This window comes from Medicago sativa, chromosome 8, assembly GCF_051527215.1.
Source record: "Medicago sativa cultivar Bolivia chromosome 8, Bolivia_mono, whole genome shotgun sequence".
NCBI classification, from domain to species: Eukaryota; Viridiplantae; Streptophyta; class Magnoliopsida; order Fabales; family Fabaceae; genus Medicago; species Medicago sativa.
The window spans coordinates 69,137,949-69,154,789 of record NC_140756.1 but is presented as its reverse complement, the minus strand read 5'-3'; the positions used below and the strand labels follow the sequence as shown (position 1 = coordinate 69,154,789).

General features: G+C 32.5%; 1 long non-coding RNA gene across 2 annotated transcripts; it reads right to left on the bottom strand.

Moving 5' to 3' along the window:
• Positions 1-346: 346 nt before the first annotated feature.
• LOC146900944 (uncharacterized) lies at positions 347-8,711 on the bottom strand. Of its 2 annotated transcripts, none has more exons than XR_015022859.1 (8): positions 8,418-8,711; positions 8,214-8,325; positions 2,983-3,070; positions 2,679-2,753; positions 2,428-2,524; positions 1,991-2,052; positions 995-1,168; positions 347-909 (listed from the first exon to the last, which is right to left on the bottom strand). It is a non-coding gene; the product is annotated as an uncharacterized LOC146900944 (long non-coding RNA). The 2 variants fall into 2 exon arrangements; XR_015022858.1 differs by having other exon boundaries at positions 8,214-8,322.
• Positions 8,712-16,841: the final 8,130 nt, after the last annotated feature.

Genomic DNA, 16,841 nt, shown 5'->3' with positions numbered 1-16,841 from the left:
AAACATGACTAACAGCTGCAAACATACTTTCACGACAGGAGGAGTTCACCATACAAATTAACATCTACAAACATGATTTCACAGTTGTTATGTGACATCATCGCTAATGTGTTTCCTGTACATGCTTTTGAAACATACACATTATAAAACTAAAATAACTCAGTTGCAACAGAGAGCAAGTTAGATGCATTGTTTCCCATCTTATGCTAAATAGACATGTTGTTGCTTTGCTTCACCTTAATAGCTTGAAAGTTTGATATGAGACACCAATATAAGGCTTACTACCCATTGACTGCAATAATATTAACTATAATAATATAAAATAAGCAATTGATAAATATGCACCTTTAAGGAAACAAACGATTCATTACGAAAACGCATAATTTAGGGTACAAACAAAGACACATAACAAAACATAAAAACAAAATATCTTCCCAAAACAATTCATAATCAGTACTTGATACTAACAAAAAAACTCTGTTCTGTCAAACAGAGAACTCTAAAGACTTGAACCAATACAGCAAAATCTAAACAACCGCAAAGACTAAGATATTCCCATCAATCCTTCTCGGTCTTAATGCAAAGCACTTTCAATAATTTGTTGGTCGATCCTTCCCCAACCTCCAGTTCAACTACAGTCGATCCCACACTGTCCACAGGCCTCTTGCCAATAACCTTGCTGCATGGTGTATTTTCATCATCCATTAATTTGCCGTCAATTTTTGTTGAGTCACCACACTCTATCAAACGTTTCTGCCGGAATTCTATTAGCAGAAGCACAACAAATCATGCCAAGATGTTATAGTAACACATAAGGTAACATAGCTAATTACCTCAATTGGTACATTATCAGATAGAATGAACATATCAGTATTTAATGGTATCAGCTTCAGCATTTTCATTGCAAACCTTGTAAACATAAGGATAATTAGTTATATAGATACCAAACAGTGAACATAATATACACCACAAAAAACTCAATCTATGTAAACACCTTAAACTTGTGAAGTTCAACAAACTTATTAAGGTAGACATCATCGGAGGCCCTTTTCACCGCATTGTTGCACCAATTATGCATTAAGTTCCCATCAATAATTTCAACCTTAAAGAGCAATTGATTTCCATCAAAAACATTCAGATCAGATGGATATTCGCAAGCGTTGTTCCCCTGCACAAATCAACATCAATAATGGTACTAAATGGCCGAATAAACATATCGAATATAATATATTAGCAATTTAAGACTCGAACTTCACATGTCTACACATAAAACAAACCATTATCTTGATTTAAAAAAGGAAATCAGTCTGCATATAACTAAACCATATTTTACTAAATGCTTGTTTATGATATTCTTTTGCCAATCACAATCAATAATCATTTCCAGTTTTTACTTCTAAGCCATTATCATCAAATAGACGCATTCAACTAAGAAACTAAGCCATATTTTATGTAAATCATGTGCCCCTTGAAAGTAAAACATAGGAGAATGTGATATGTCAAAGACACCTTGCTGTCATTAACATTTGTAGCTGCAGAAGGAATCTTGCTTACTTTTTTGCTACAATGTTCACCATGATATAAGAAACATAATTGCATTATATCAGGGTAAAAAATCGAACAAAATCACATCAATATTCAGAAAAGAAATATTGCAGATTCACACATAAACATCAACAATACTTCATTTTCTGCATGTGTGTGTGAAAATTGAACAAAGAAAAAAAACTGGATCTAAAATGGTGCAAATGCCTAATTAACAAAGAATAACTGTAATAGACAATCTCAAGGTGAAGGGTGTTTGATCCAAGGAAGCAAGTAGACTAAATTCTAAAACACACAATTGTAACACAAAAAGGACATGAGTGTTGAAAGTGAAACTCAATGAGGCATTCAATCAAACATGTAAAAGTAGAAGTAATTAAAGCTAAAAAAAACTTAAAAAGATGATTAAATATAAATAAGTTCATGAAAGAAGGAGACAACTCACTCTATATTAGGGGTCGATCCGCTGCAAGCAATCACCACCGCAAAATCCGTCACCGCGGGCTGCTATATAGTCAAAATTCCCAATTTTAAATCAATAATGATAGTCTTTGGCTAGCAAGTGTACATTACAATCAAATATACATTAAGGAAATAAAAGAGTTTCAAAAGTATTAATTCATTGTGGAAATAAAAATCATTTCAAACACAACAATATAAAGTTTGTGAGGTGTAAACCGTAATCCAAACATGAACAAACAACACATAATGAAAAAAACTAAACAAAAAAACTAAAACTTTTTCTCTCCACAAAGTTTCAAAAAAACTAAACTTTTTTTCTCCACAAAGAGTTTCACGTGAACGATTTGTTATGTAAAATACCATAAAGCATTTGTTATGTAAAATAGCATAAAGCGACTAATTGACTACCAATGAACTAACCAAACATGTCTCACTCAAAGAACGTCAATGCCGCTCTCATCCATCTTGCACACAAAGAACAACAAAACCTCTGATTATCTCCTTCATACGATTTTCCCTTGCAAATCATGCAAACAACACCATTGTTTACCCAATAAAACCACAAAAAATACAAATTTACCATCAATTTAAATGAGAGAAACAAACCCAGATTTTTTTTTCATTTTGGAATTAACAAATTAGCATGCAACAGAATGAGATAGATATAGTACCTGAAATATCTCATAAAGTTTAGAGAATTTTAAAGCAACAATGGACATCTACTGCACAATGACATTAATTCAAATCTGCAGAAATTAAGTCTCATCATTCTTTGATTCAACACACATATGAAACCAAAATGACACAAACTAACAAAAGAAATTATAAAGAATCATAAAATATGCACTTGTACATTTCATCTCTAGAATTGTTTTTTTTTTGTTTCTTCAAAAATTCAACAAAATCAAATAAAAACTAAAACTCATAAGGGGTGTTGGTTTCTGACATAGTGTTAAGTAGAGATAAATGTTCAACCTGTAGGTGACACCGTCAAAGAGGCATTCGATTTCGCAACGGAAAGGAGATGGTGGGAAGGGTGTTTTTCAAATTCTGATCTTGTGACCTTTGATAAATGCCAAGAAGTGTTAAATTCATGTTATATTTTAAGCACTTTTTGTTGCTTGCTTTGCAAGTAATTGAAGGAAAAGCCGAGAAATAAGCGTTAAATGCCTTATTACGCTTTACTTATCATCACTCTATACTTTTGTGCAGGAATTAGCCTCAAGACACTAATCAAAGACCAATTCATCATGAAAAAATGCAAAATGGTAAAAGCTGTCCAACAAGCTTGAAGAAATGGCGCTAATAGCGTGTTCTACGCTATTAGCGTGTTCAAAGAAGTGTCAAAGTCCAGAGAGATACGCTATTGGCGTATCTGGAGCTTAAAGAAATTTCGCTATTAGCGATTTTGGCGCTATTAGCGTGAGTTAGGCGGTTTGCTCAATTCAAGTGGCCCACTTGCTATTCTTGTTAGATATTATTTAGATATTATGTTAGATATTATTTAGATATTATGTTAGATATTATGTTAGATATTATTTTAGATATTTTGGGCTTGATATATTATATATATTAGAAGTTCATTAGGGAGATATAAAATATATTAGTCTTAGGAATATCTCATAGTTTTCTCTTAGTTTTCTCTAAGCTTTCATAGATAATATCATAGAGAGAAATAGGGCAAGAGCATATAGAGTGAGAGTGATTTTGGAAGTTGGATCTTATTCCTTTGTTGAGACGTCACTAGGAGAATGGATCCTTCCTTTTCAAGCCATCCTTGCAAGGCTTCCATGATGATGTGTAGCTAAATACTCTTTGTTGGGATGAGAGGTACTTGATCTTGCTAAACATGTAATCCTTTTGATTTTGCAAAATATGGTTCTAGCAATTTATATTCAATATTGTTGTTATTCTTGTGTTAATTCTTTCAATGAGATTCAAGATGCTTTAGACACAAACTCTTGAATCTAGAGCTAGAGTAGCAATATATCTTAGGTTAACTTACTTGACATCTTCGTTAATCTTGTGATAATCACCATAATCAAGAGTTATATGTTTTCGGATATTTAATCAGGCTGGACACGGTCGATTAGGTTATTCGATCGACTTTGTTATCGTTTAAAGGATTTGGACACGAATGTTTAAACGATACCTTAGAGTTAATTATATCACTTTGGACACGAAGGATAGTTTAGAATTGATTGTGATAATGTTGTTTATAAAGCTAGAATTCGTATGGATCATTAGGTTACATGTGACGCTTGGTTAAGGAACGCTACTCCTAACAAGTTTCAATCCTTATTAATCTCATCTTTTACTTTTTGCATTGAGTTAACATAGTTGTAAATGAAACAAACAATCACCCTTTTTACTTAGAATGATAATTGATGTTAAACTGTCATTGATAACGCACTATTCCCTGTGGAGACGATACACAAATACTTATCTTATTTGATGCTAAGAACGACTTTCATCAAAATGGCGCCGCTGCCGGGGATTGGTGTTTAGATATCATAGATAGTACGATTGATTTATCATTTTAAGTATTCGTACATAATCCGTAAATATTTGTCTATACTTTATAGTTATTTGTACTAACCCCTCTTTGATAAACAAAGAAAAGTTTCTTGTTAGTTATTTCCGTTTCAGGATCATCACCTAGACAAAATCATGGCTGATCATGGTTATAGCAACTTCTATACTCCACCCGAGTATGAACCATATCAACAGTATCAACAATATCCTTATGAAGAGGAACGAATGACCAATGTGGAAAATACTTTGAACATCTTCATGCAACAATCCATGATAAACATGCAAAATACTAACCAAAGATTGAGGAATTTATCAATTCAGTTGGAGATGATTCAAGCTCAAATCATGGATAACAAAGCCAACATTCAATCCACTCATGACGGAGAGATTGTTGGAGAAGGTGTTGTTGAACTTGAGGAAGATATAATGAAAGAAATAGAGACACCACTTGAAATAGAACTTCCTCAAGAACGGTTAGATTCTGAAAAGGCTAAAACTGTTGATAATGGAGAAGTGATAGAGGTGGTAGAGAAAAAGGAACGGTTACTTAGCAAGGAAGAAACATTTGAACAAAAGGGGAAGAAAGTGAGCAAGGCTAAAATTGACCGGGTCATTGATGAAATTTGCGCCTTGTTCAAATCAAAGTTAAGGAGGACATGGACTCCACATCATCTGTATCTAAAGTTCATGGAATTACTCCCGAAAAGAAGGAATACAAAGGATGATGTATTGTCCGTCTCATTTTGGCCACCCTAACCAAAAAGGCGTCGAGCTAACGACATTAAACAAGCGCTTGTTGGGAGGCAACCCAACTTGGTAAGTTCTTTTACTGTTAAAATAATGTGTTAGCAATTTTTAAGTACTTCATTTTTTTTAATTAGAACATTGTGGAAGTTTCCTCTATATCGCTCTTGCTTAAATCTCAAATCTCAGATGATTGATAATGATTCATAGTTGTGATTAAAGCGCAAAGCCAAGGTACAAGTTTCCAGTTTTTCTAGGTTTTTACTCGAATATGGAACGAGTACTTTGTGTAAATTTCATTTCATTTAGTTCTTCGCAATAATGTGTTTGTTGTGAACCACTTAGTACTAGCTAAAAGTGAGGAAACCTCAAATGTTTGTACATATGCAAGGAGACCGGCTTTCATTGTTTAACTCGGTTGTGTTATGTTAAATCCAATAATTGGTTTGAATTGTGTGAAGGCATGGATATGATCAAGGCACCTTTTTGTTATTGAGTGAAACATACTTGACCACAAATAGACTACCTTGTGAGAAGAGCGAGTATTTGCTAACCCACTTGAGCCAAATGAATCGGAGTCCTCAATTATGAACTGTCAATTCATAAGCACAATGCTTGATGAATTTGCCTTTAAAACTTTTCAATATCCAGTTCATTTTTGGCGCACTTTAATACTTTGATATGTTTTTAATTGTTGAACCCTAAAATTTCATTGTTTTATTGTCCCTTTTGCCTTAGAGTAAAGGAACATTCAAATAGGGTATATTGATTCAAGTTGGGGAGAGAAGGTAGATGTAAATCTTATGTCAAGTATAATGGTGTAATTTTATCTTTGATCAAGACAACATGTTTTTGTAAATACAAAAAGAAAAGAAAACAATGTGTACATGAAAAGAAAAATAGAAAAAGAGAAAAAGAAAGAAAAATCCAAAAATAGAATAAGTTGTCAAGATAAAAGTGTATCTCATGTGAACACCAAGGGTTTGTAATGATTGGTAGGGAAGATTGTGGAATTTAATAGTTGATTCAAGGAATGTTCCTCTTTGTTAGGCTTTTTGATTTCAATTGCCCCACTTATGACATTTCTTTTGTAGCTTAGCCAAGTTATAACCCTCAAAGACCTTTTGATCCATGTTTTTATGCCTTTTGAAATGATATTTGGATGGACACATAACTTGATTGGAATGTTAACTTGATTGCCGGATGTGTGTTCATAACCCTCATTCATTTGATTTCAATTGTTTATCTACTTTCATAGAAGTGTGTTAGGTGTGGTTCGTAAATAAATATATTATTGTTTTGAAATATTTGACATGAACTTTGTACTTAGGACTCATCTAATATTAGTAGTAGAATTCTAAATTAGTTGGAAACTTAGACTTGCCCGCGCATTCACTTTTAAATCATTCATCTGAAAATGTTTTAAAAGCCTTTTGTACTTGTGTCTTGTCATTTACTTGTTTGATTTTCAATCTTTTGTTTGAGGACAAACAAAGAGTTAAGTTGGGGAGAGTTTGATAAATGCCAAGAAGTGTTAAATTCATGTTATATTTTAAGCACTTTTTGTTGCTTGCTTTGCAAGTAATTGAAGGAAAAGCCGAGAAATAAGCGTTAAATGCCTTATTACGCTTTACTTATCATCACTCTATACTTTTGTGCATGAATTAGCCTCAAGACACTGATCAAAGACCAATTCATCATGAAAAAATGCAAAATGGTAAAAGTTGTCCAACAAGCTTGAAGAAATGGCGCTAATAGCGTGTTCTACGCTATTAGCGTGTTCAAAGAAGTGTCAAAGTCCAGAGAGATACGCTATTGGCGTATCTGGAGCTTAAAGAAATTTCGCTATTAGCGATTTTGGCGCTATTAGCGTGAGTTAGGCGGTTTGCTCAATTCAAGTGGCCCACTTGCTATTCTTGTTAGATATTATTTAGATATTATGTTAGATATTATTTAGATATTATGTTAGATATTATGTTAGATATTATTTTAGATATTTTGGGCTTGATATATTATATATATTAGAAGTTCATTAGGGAGATATAAAATATATTAGTCTTAGGAATATCTCATAGTTTTCTCTTAGTTTTCTCTAAGCTTTCATAGATAATATCATAGAGAGAAATAGGGCAAGAGCATATAGAGTGAGAGTGATTTTGGAAGTTGGATCTTATTCCTTTGTTGAGACATCACTAGGAGAATGAATTCTTCCTTTTCAAGCCATCCTTGCAAGGCTTCCATGATGATGTGTAGCTAAATACTCTTTGTTGGGATGAGAGGTACTTGATCTTGCTAAACATGTAATCCTTTTGATTTTGCAAAATATGGTTCTAGCAATTTATATTCAATATTGTTGTTATTCTTGTGTTAATGCTTTCAATGAGATTCAAGATGCTTTAGACACAAACTCTTGAATCTAGAGCTAGAGTAGCAATATATCTTAGGTTAACTTACTTGACATCTTCGTTAATCTTGTGATAATCACCATAATCAAGAGTTAAATGTTTTCGGATATTTAATCAGGCTGGACACGGTCGATTAGGTTATTCGATCGACTTTGTTATCGTTTAAAGGATTTGGACACGAATGTTTAAACGATACCTTAGAGTTAATTATATCACTTTGGACACGAAGGATAGTTTAGAATTGATTGTGATAATGTTGTTTATAAAGCTAGAATTCGTATGGATCATTAGGTTACATGTGACGCTTGGTTAAGGAACGCTACTCCTAACAAGTTTCAATCCTTATTAATCTCATCTTTTACTTTTTGCATTGAGTTAACATAGTTGTAAATGAAACAAACAATCACCCTTTTTACTTAGAATGATAATTGATGTTAAACTGTCATTGATAACGCACTATTCCCTGTGGAGACGATACACAAATACTTATCTTGTTTGATGCTAAGAACGACTTTCATCAACCTTCGACGTGCACATCATCGTATCTTAAACTCGTACTTCTCAAAATGATAGCATGAATACGCATCCACCGCTGAATCCGCCGACACAGAAGCTTTCAAATCAAAATTTTCTGCTGAGTCAACGACATAGAGCAGATGGTGAGATGGTGGTGGTTCATTTATGATTCATGAGAGAAAGAGAGAAGATTTTGAGAATAATTATTACCAAACAATAGCGACTCGCGGCTCGGCACTTGGTGGACACGCTCTACCCCTACCATGTGTTCCTTTATGTCCTTCGCGCGTGCTAGTTTCAGTGCTTCCTCCATTATGAAGCGGTTGGATTTAGATTGTGGTGGTTCAGATCTGGTAATGGTGTTTTCGGATCCAGCACAGCGTGAAATTGAAATGGGAGTGTAGAGAAAGAAAGAGGAAGAGACGGTAAATTGAGAGAGAGAGAGAGAGAGAGAGAGAGAGAGAGAGAGAGAGAGAGAGAGAGAGAGAGAGAGAGAGGCCGGTGAACATAAGTTTGCCTAGGAAAATACATGCTTGAAGGGAATAGAAAGGTCTGATATGCGCGTGAATCAATTTTCAAGGAGTGAGATTTGATCAACGGCTGATATGCTAACCACCCCTAATTACAATGATCTAACGGTCTGGATAGATTGGAGCCAAAAAAGTAGGTTTAGGGGTTGGGAATTAGGGTAAGCATGTTTGCTAGGATTATATATAAAGGATTACCATATATTTTAAAAATATGTATTAAACATAAAAAAAATAAAACAAAACAAAAACCATTTCAAGTTATTTTTGGTCATTTACAACAACAGTTTTGAATCTACAATTTATGAGGGTTTTTTTTCTTCATAATTTGTGAAAGTCTTTTGGCAATCACTATTTCTTTTATAGTTGATCGCAAATGAGTGTTTTTCTTGTAGTGATACATCGTCAACATCCATTATTCTCAATAGAACTATTTTTCTTGCATTCTATTTTTTTGATGATGTCCGAGGTTCGAACCCCAGACCTTGCATATATTATGCATTGTCCTTACCAACTAAGCTAATCTCACGAGAACTTTCTTGCATTCTATTAATAAGAGGGGTGGGGATGGAATGAAGAGGCGACTTAGTCTATGAATTATGTGAAATAGCATACTAGTCCTTGGATTAGTTATGTGTCAACCAAATTCATCTCAGTATACGACAATCAATATGCAACAATTTTCTAAAAAATAATAATATGTAATAGAAAAAATTAAATTAATATGTAACGGAAAAGTGGAATCCATAAAGGTAAAATTAGAATGAGGTGATAAAAATAAGCATTAAAATAGGGATCTTGCTAACCAGTGCTCAGACAATGGTTAAGGAATCTAAAAGTAGAAGTTTTGTCTTCAAAATGTAAGATGTTATATTTAACCAAGTAATAATTATACTACTTTTTATTAAAAACTTACTTGTTTTAGTTGCTTAACCAATACCCTTGAGACACTAGTTAGCATTCTCCTTAAAATAGACAAATCATATATTAGGGTTGGGAAATAGACTTTGTATGACTATCTTCCTATTTATAATAATAGATAGATACGGAGTTATTCTTTCGTCTTATATGAAAGAATACCAGCATCACAATACGCTAGTTTTCGAAAGGTCCTCTTTATTGGGGCTCAGAAAAGAAAAAAAAAAGATAGATAAATAAGTAAAGACATGAAGACAAATGCCACATGTGGTCAAACTTCATCAAGCTGTTATAATTAAGGGTGGGAATAGGTTAGGCCGAGTTAGGCTTTGCAAGGCATGGGTCTGACCTGCCATATTTTTTGAAGGCCTAAGCCTAGCCTGCTGCCTGTCATAGGCTTACTTTTTAGGCCTGAGTCTGGCCTTTTGAAAGTCTGATACGGCATGCTAGCTTGTTTAAAAGCCTATTTCATATGAATATCTTTTAATAAGCAATGTGATCTAAGTTTAAATAGACTAGGAAACTAATATATCAATTAAATTAAACTCTTTTGATAATCAAGATAAGTTTTTACGGAATTTGACTATATATTGTATCATATTTTAATTCTAGTTTATAATAATACATTTAAATATGCAAAAAATTAATGTATACTAATAAACTTAAATTACTGAATCAGTTAACAAACTTTTATTTTAATTCAAAATGTAAAATATAATATAATAATAAATAATAGTATTCATATTACTTCAATAGGCCGGCCTATTAGACCTAAGAAGATTTTTGAATGACATGTGGTCTGACCTTTTAAGCTAAATAGGCTTCTAAAAAGTCTAGGCATTCTAAAAAAGCTCAGGCCTTCTCTGTTAAGAAAAAAGTATGGCCTAGCCTGACCTGTCGTAGGCCTCTGTAGACCGACCTGATCTATTATCATCCCTAGTTATAATGACCTAAATTGCGATGCTTGAAACACGTTAAAAGCCTTACGATTATAGTTAGGTATAAACAAAAAAATATATGATCAGATTAGACGGCACGAGGAAATTCTAGGAAAATTAATGAGGGGGTCTACATGTTTTCCATTCGCATAACCATTTGTCATAATCGATTGAGAGACGACCTTGACGATGAAGAGCAAATTAATCTTATCTCTTGAGTTACAAGATGTAGCATGTGGATCAGGTTTCACATGTCATTTTTCTTTTGCCATATATATTTATTTATTTTTTTAGTGGCCCGGGTTTGAACCTCAAACCTTGCATATTTTATGCATTGTCCATTACCAAACTGAGGTAAGATCACGAGAACAGCCATATATATTTATTTATTTTAATATAATAAAATTTCGATTAATTTTTTTTTGAAGGAATAAAATTTGGATTAATGGAAACAAACTCGCATGTAATATTGGAGAGAGCCACCAATGTTATTAAGATTTAACGAAATTTATGTTAGATCATACTAGGATAGAGCCAAAAATTAAGTTGGGGGGGGGGGGGGGGGGGCAGGTTTTAAAGTATAATTTAGTATATAAAAAAAAATCAAATGCAGCATATACAAGAAATTATAAGATATAATAATTAAACTTCATATATAACCAAAGTTTTAAGAAATTTCAAGCATAAACTAATAGACAAGGCTAAAATAATCCTAACATTGAGTAGTAAATTGTTGGGTATGACCGAGTGTACAAGCATAAACTACACTTTCTTTTTTACTGTTAGGGATTTTAATTAAAAATTAGTGTAATCAAACCTAACAATTCAAGTGTTTAAATGTTCACAAAAAACAAATATAAAAACAAAAAAGTATTATAATAGCATACTAGTATTAGAAATATTAAATAAAGTTTTAAGAGGATCGTGGCCTGTTCCTTCTTCTAAAGTAATATTGTCTTGGCCTCAACTTGTTTAGATTGAAAAATCCTAAGCCATATTGTAAAGTAATGAATAAATATTAAATAGCGTGTTTCACTGTTGATTTCTAATTTTTGAGAAAAGCCAATATATAGATGGTACTAAGAATATTATTATTTATAGATTCACATCACATAAATGTTGAACAAACCAATATAAACACACTCATTAGTTTTACCGACTTTATGCTATATTATTGATTGAGACTGACTGAAGAAACAGAATTTCCAAATATAAAAACAAAACAAGTTGTTGTATGAATCTGACTAGAATATTTAGCCATCGTGTTAATTTATTCATGGAAAATTACCTAGGAAACCACTAGAATAAAGAAAGCTTTGCGATGAGACTTGAAGTTGAGATGAGCATAGGAATGTCAATTATAGATACTAACAAATTACTAATAGAAAAGGAAATCGAGGCAGCACAAAAACAAAAACAGGGAATTTCAATTATTGGAATCAAAATACTAATATGTGATAGTGATGTGTGTGAAAATGTGTCATTGTAGAAAAATTTAGATATCTTAAAATCATCATAAATATAATCTGAAGTTGATTTTTTTTATTGCAAGTTTAGAGATTAAACCGACTAATAAAGAGAAATTTCAAATAAGATAAATTTAGAAATATCTAGAACTAACAAAATATGCTATTTTGTAATTTTAACACATTCGATGATTATACTTTCTCTGTATTAGTATTTTAGAAGATTTCTTTGTCTCTAACCTTATATATAAGACCCTCTGAATTTTTAGAGATGTTTTTTACTCTTTTTAAATATATCACTTATTAACTTTATTAATTTATATTAAAATTAATATTAAATACGGCATGAACATGTGTTTATAAGTAGGTGTAATCTTCACCTTAAAATGCGGTTTTGTGCGATTGTATTAAGCAAAACCACAATTTCTAATAACAATATAGACTATATGACAATGCTTAACACATTCAAGAACAAGAATAATAGATGAAAGATGAATGCTAGAGAGACATTCTCTTTTCAACACTTAAATTTTATTAAATGAAATTAATGCATGACCCTCCACTTTAAAAAGAACTATTTTCAAAGTACGAGATACATCATAATTTATTAAGTTAATAAAAAGTGAATGTCGAAGAGAATGTTGCTAACGTTACTCTACTTAATATACTTAATGTGTATAATGGTGACACTTCATAGGTTCAATGCCAAAATCAGTCTTTATACATTCATGATCATGTAGAACAACATGCATATATGCATCAAACTAATCCACTTTATCGCGCGTGCCGTGCGGAGAGAAAGACAGAGACTGAGTCAGTTATGAAAATTCAGAACTGAAAAATCATCATGAATCAGAACATAAGAGATTAGAGACATGTCTTTTAGTTATGGTAGTACAAAATAGTATACAAACATAGTATTGTAGCTACTACGGAGGATGTTACTTAGTGCTATATGTGTTTTCCTTTATTCTCTCTCAATCAAAAACTTTGCATAAGAAAACGACACAAGCTTTGATTGAATGTAAAAACATGCATGTTGGGCAGCGCGGGCAGGGCGGGCACTTAACTAGACATTGATACTTTACCCTATGGTCGTTTTCAATCAAGAATCATGTCATCTTCTTCCATTATGCATGTCATTGTTCATTTTATTGGAGCCTAATAATGTTCAACTTTTGTTCTTCAATTTTCACTAATCATTCACGATATGCAAGTACATTTGATAGACCTCGTGATTAACTTATCTTTCTTCCCTTATTATCTTTATACATTTGTGAGTACATATGTAGTTTGATCATGAAATTATAAGATGCTAATCAAAGTTCATCTCTTTGTTGTTAACTTTAGATATTATATGACACTATAGCAGTAGGTTTCGCATTTATCACAATTCTTGGTTCCAATGTCACTTTACCGTGACTTTTACGAAGCTGGAAATTCCAGCTTTAGTCTAGACGTGCGTTTTTGGGGGTGGCCACTGCTATTTTAAACGCAACATATGTTGATAACGTTGGTAATACAATCGATAACAAATCAAGATGGGTATAGATGTAATAGATGGATGGATATATTTCGACAAAAGAAAAAATTGGATGGATAGATGTAACAACATTTTGTAATATTATGTACCATTTTTATATACTTATAATTTAAAATATTGTTGATATAAATTTATTCGAGGGATTTTATGATATTAAATGTGAAAATTTCTTCTTCTAAAAAAATGTGAATATTTCTTCTATTTAAAATTCAAATATTTGTTCACCATGTTGTACGAGAGGCCGATCGATCAAGCTCTTTTAAGGTGGTTTAACCGACCCTTTAGAACTTTAAAAATGCACATATCTCTCTATATATTTTGTATTTTGAACCTTCTGTTTTTTTTTACACTACTTGTCCAAGAATTCAAAAGTTTTTTTTTAACATACTTGTCCAAGAATTCAAAAGTTTGAACCTCTAAATTAGGGTATTGGTTCCACCAATTGTAAGAGACTAGCCTTTGTTTGTATTAGTCCTACAATTTTCAAAACAAATTGATCAATGTAGTGTTTTTCATTAAATTTAATTAAAATGCCAATATCTAATTTTCATTAAACTACAATACTATGAATCAAATTGATAGTATTACTGTTGTTCAGTTGTAAGTTTTGATTCATATGCAGCTAAGTTATACTAGCAATTTATAGGAAAACATGGCACATAGGTAGGTAGGAAATATGATAGGACATGACTAGTAGAATCCATCCATGGTCATGGAAGAGATGAGATGAGATGGGATGTAATATCCCACATTCCTATAGATGGGTCCCCTACTCATGTCTCCCTTTATCCAACATCACAGCTTTCCCAGGGCTCCCTTCATTTCGTTTTTTTCTAATTGTGTTTTTCCTCTTTTCTCCCTCACCCTTTTAACCGTGATGATAGGTACGTTTCTACCCCACGAGCACTGATGCAAATGCAATGCAATGCAATGACTTATCTAGCTACTACTCACTCTCCCATGCAGCTGTATCAAGTTTGGCCCAAATTATCTATAAATCAAAAAATTTGATACTTATAGGAAATTTTGGCTGTCCAATTATACGAATTTCAATGTATATATATGAGTAGGCGATCCTCCATTTGATTAAAGAGAAGTGTGTTTGGTAAAAGTGGTGTTGCCTCAGTACCATGCGCATGGTCCATTTCATCTAAAGACTAGAATCTCAATATACCCTCCTTTCTAATTATCACTCCAAAAATATGCATCATAAATGTTGTGTACCAACTGATTAATATGAGATAGTGTAAAATTTAGGTATCACTGCAACTTTTTTTTTGAGGAAAGGTATCACTGTAACTTAAAAATCATTTTAACAATCTATTAACGATCAACGACGTCTATTGAAAATAAAAAACCAAATATTAGTTGAGTATGAGACAAGGACCTGGTGATGAATATGAAAACCGAATATTAGTTGAGTTTTGCGACCCGTATACTCATTTTCCATTGTTTTAGTTGAGTCAACATTGATCAAATTATCGTATCAACTCTAAAGAGAAAGACCATGCGCTTCTACTTCTATATAGCTAACATCTATCATTGTTAAAATTTCAAACAATTTCAAAATTATGATCCATAATCAACCATGAATGTGTCGGTACACCAAAAAAAACCATGAATGTGTCAAATTAAATTTGCCTAGTATGCATTATAAATAATCAAGATATTAATTCAAAATAGTGATCCATAATCAACCATGAATATGTCAACAATTAAATTTGCCTAGTATGCATTATAAATAATCAAGATATCAATATTGGATGGTTCTTAGTTGTAGCTTTCATTCCCATGTTAGATGGTCCCCCACCTTAAAAGCAATAAAATTACATGAAATTGTAAGGGCAACCACATTCCACTGAGATTGATTGAGGACTGAGAGGGTTCATACCATAACATAACCTGACAAAAGATATGGTTAGACAAGATTCTTTGGGTGTGGAAAATTACAAAGATTGTCTAGTCTCTGTGTAAGAGAATATGGGGTGAAGTGTCTTATTGGCCTAGAGAAGAGAGGTAGCTATGTGAGGAATTTCTGACAACTAAATTTGAGCCCACAAAAAACCATGACGACCAAATGTGAGTGACTGTTCAAGAGAATTTTATGTTACCAATGCTAGTTATCTATGAGTTGATCCTTCTTGGATTTTGAAATTTTGGGCAGCCTTTATTAAGCAGAATAAGGATTAACTAATTACTCGTCCCTTTTGATATTTATTGTACTTTAATTAAGTTCATCATCACCGTTAACTAGCTCAATTAGCATGTGATTATACACTCAATATCCCAAGTCAAGATACAGTATCTCTATATAGTTTTTTTTTCCTCTTCTGTTGACTGAATCTCTATATGGTTTTAGTATTATTTAAACCGACAGTTATATTAGTTATTTGAAATTTGTGAGCATGTGCAAGTAAGGTTTGAAGAATATGAGTATGAAATTGGTTGCTCACACATAAAGCCCCGCATCATTTCAAAATCAAGATTTAAAGTAGTTTATAAACACTCACACTTCTCTATTCATTCAAATGTTGTCCTACCATACAAGACCCCAAAATGTAAGAAATGTGACTTGAGGCTGGAATATTGATATCATTTGTGGGGATTGAGCCCACAACATGTGGAAAATGTCCCTTCCAAAATACAACTCACAAACAAATTCTTAACCTAATGAGAATAAGCAACGAGAGAAGAGAGATTAGAATTTTGAATCCTTCTCAATTGTATCCTTGCAAACAAAGTATTAATAACATTAGTTTAACAATGTAATTAATAAATTAATGCGCCAATTTAATAATACAAAATTAATAACTAATAGAATTAAACTGTTGTAATTAATTAAATTACAATCTAATAAAATTTAATATTACATTCTTCGTCTAAGAGGGTGATAGACGAGAAAAACAGACAAATGAATAATAAATATTATTTTCCTCATCTCTCTCATATCTTCATCTCGTCTCTTTACGCTCTCATTTTTTTTCCATCTCTCCTCTCTAAACTCTCTTCTCACTCTTTCCTATATTCTCTCATCTATCTCTCTACCATCTTTTTCATATTTTACTCTCTCTTTTCAACATCTCTCTTCTTTCTCTTCTCTTTCTCCTCTCTTTCTCTATCTCTCTCATCTCTCTCCTTTATTTATTTTTTTGGTCAAGTAGCCTAGTGGATAGATTCACACACATTATGTGTGGAGAAGTGAGGAATCCAGGGTTCGAACCCCGGCCCTGCACAAATTATCC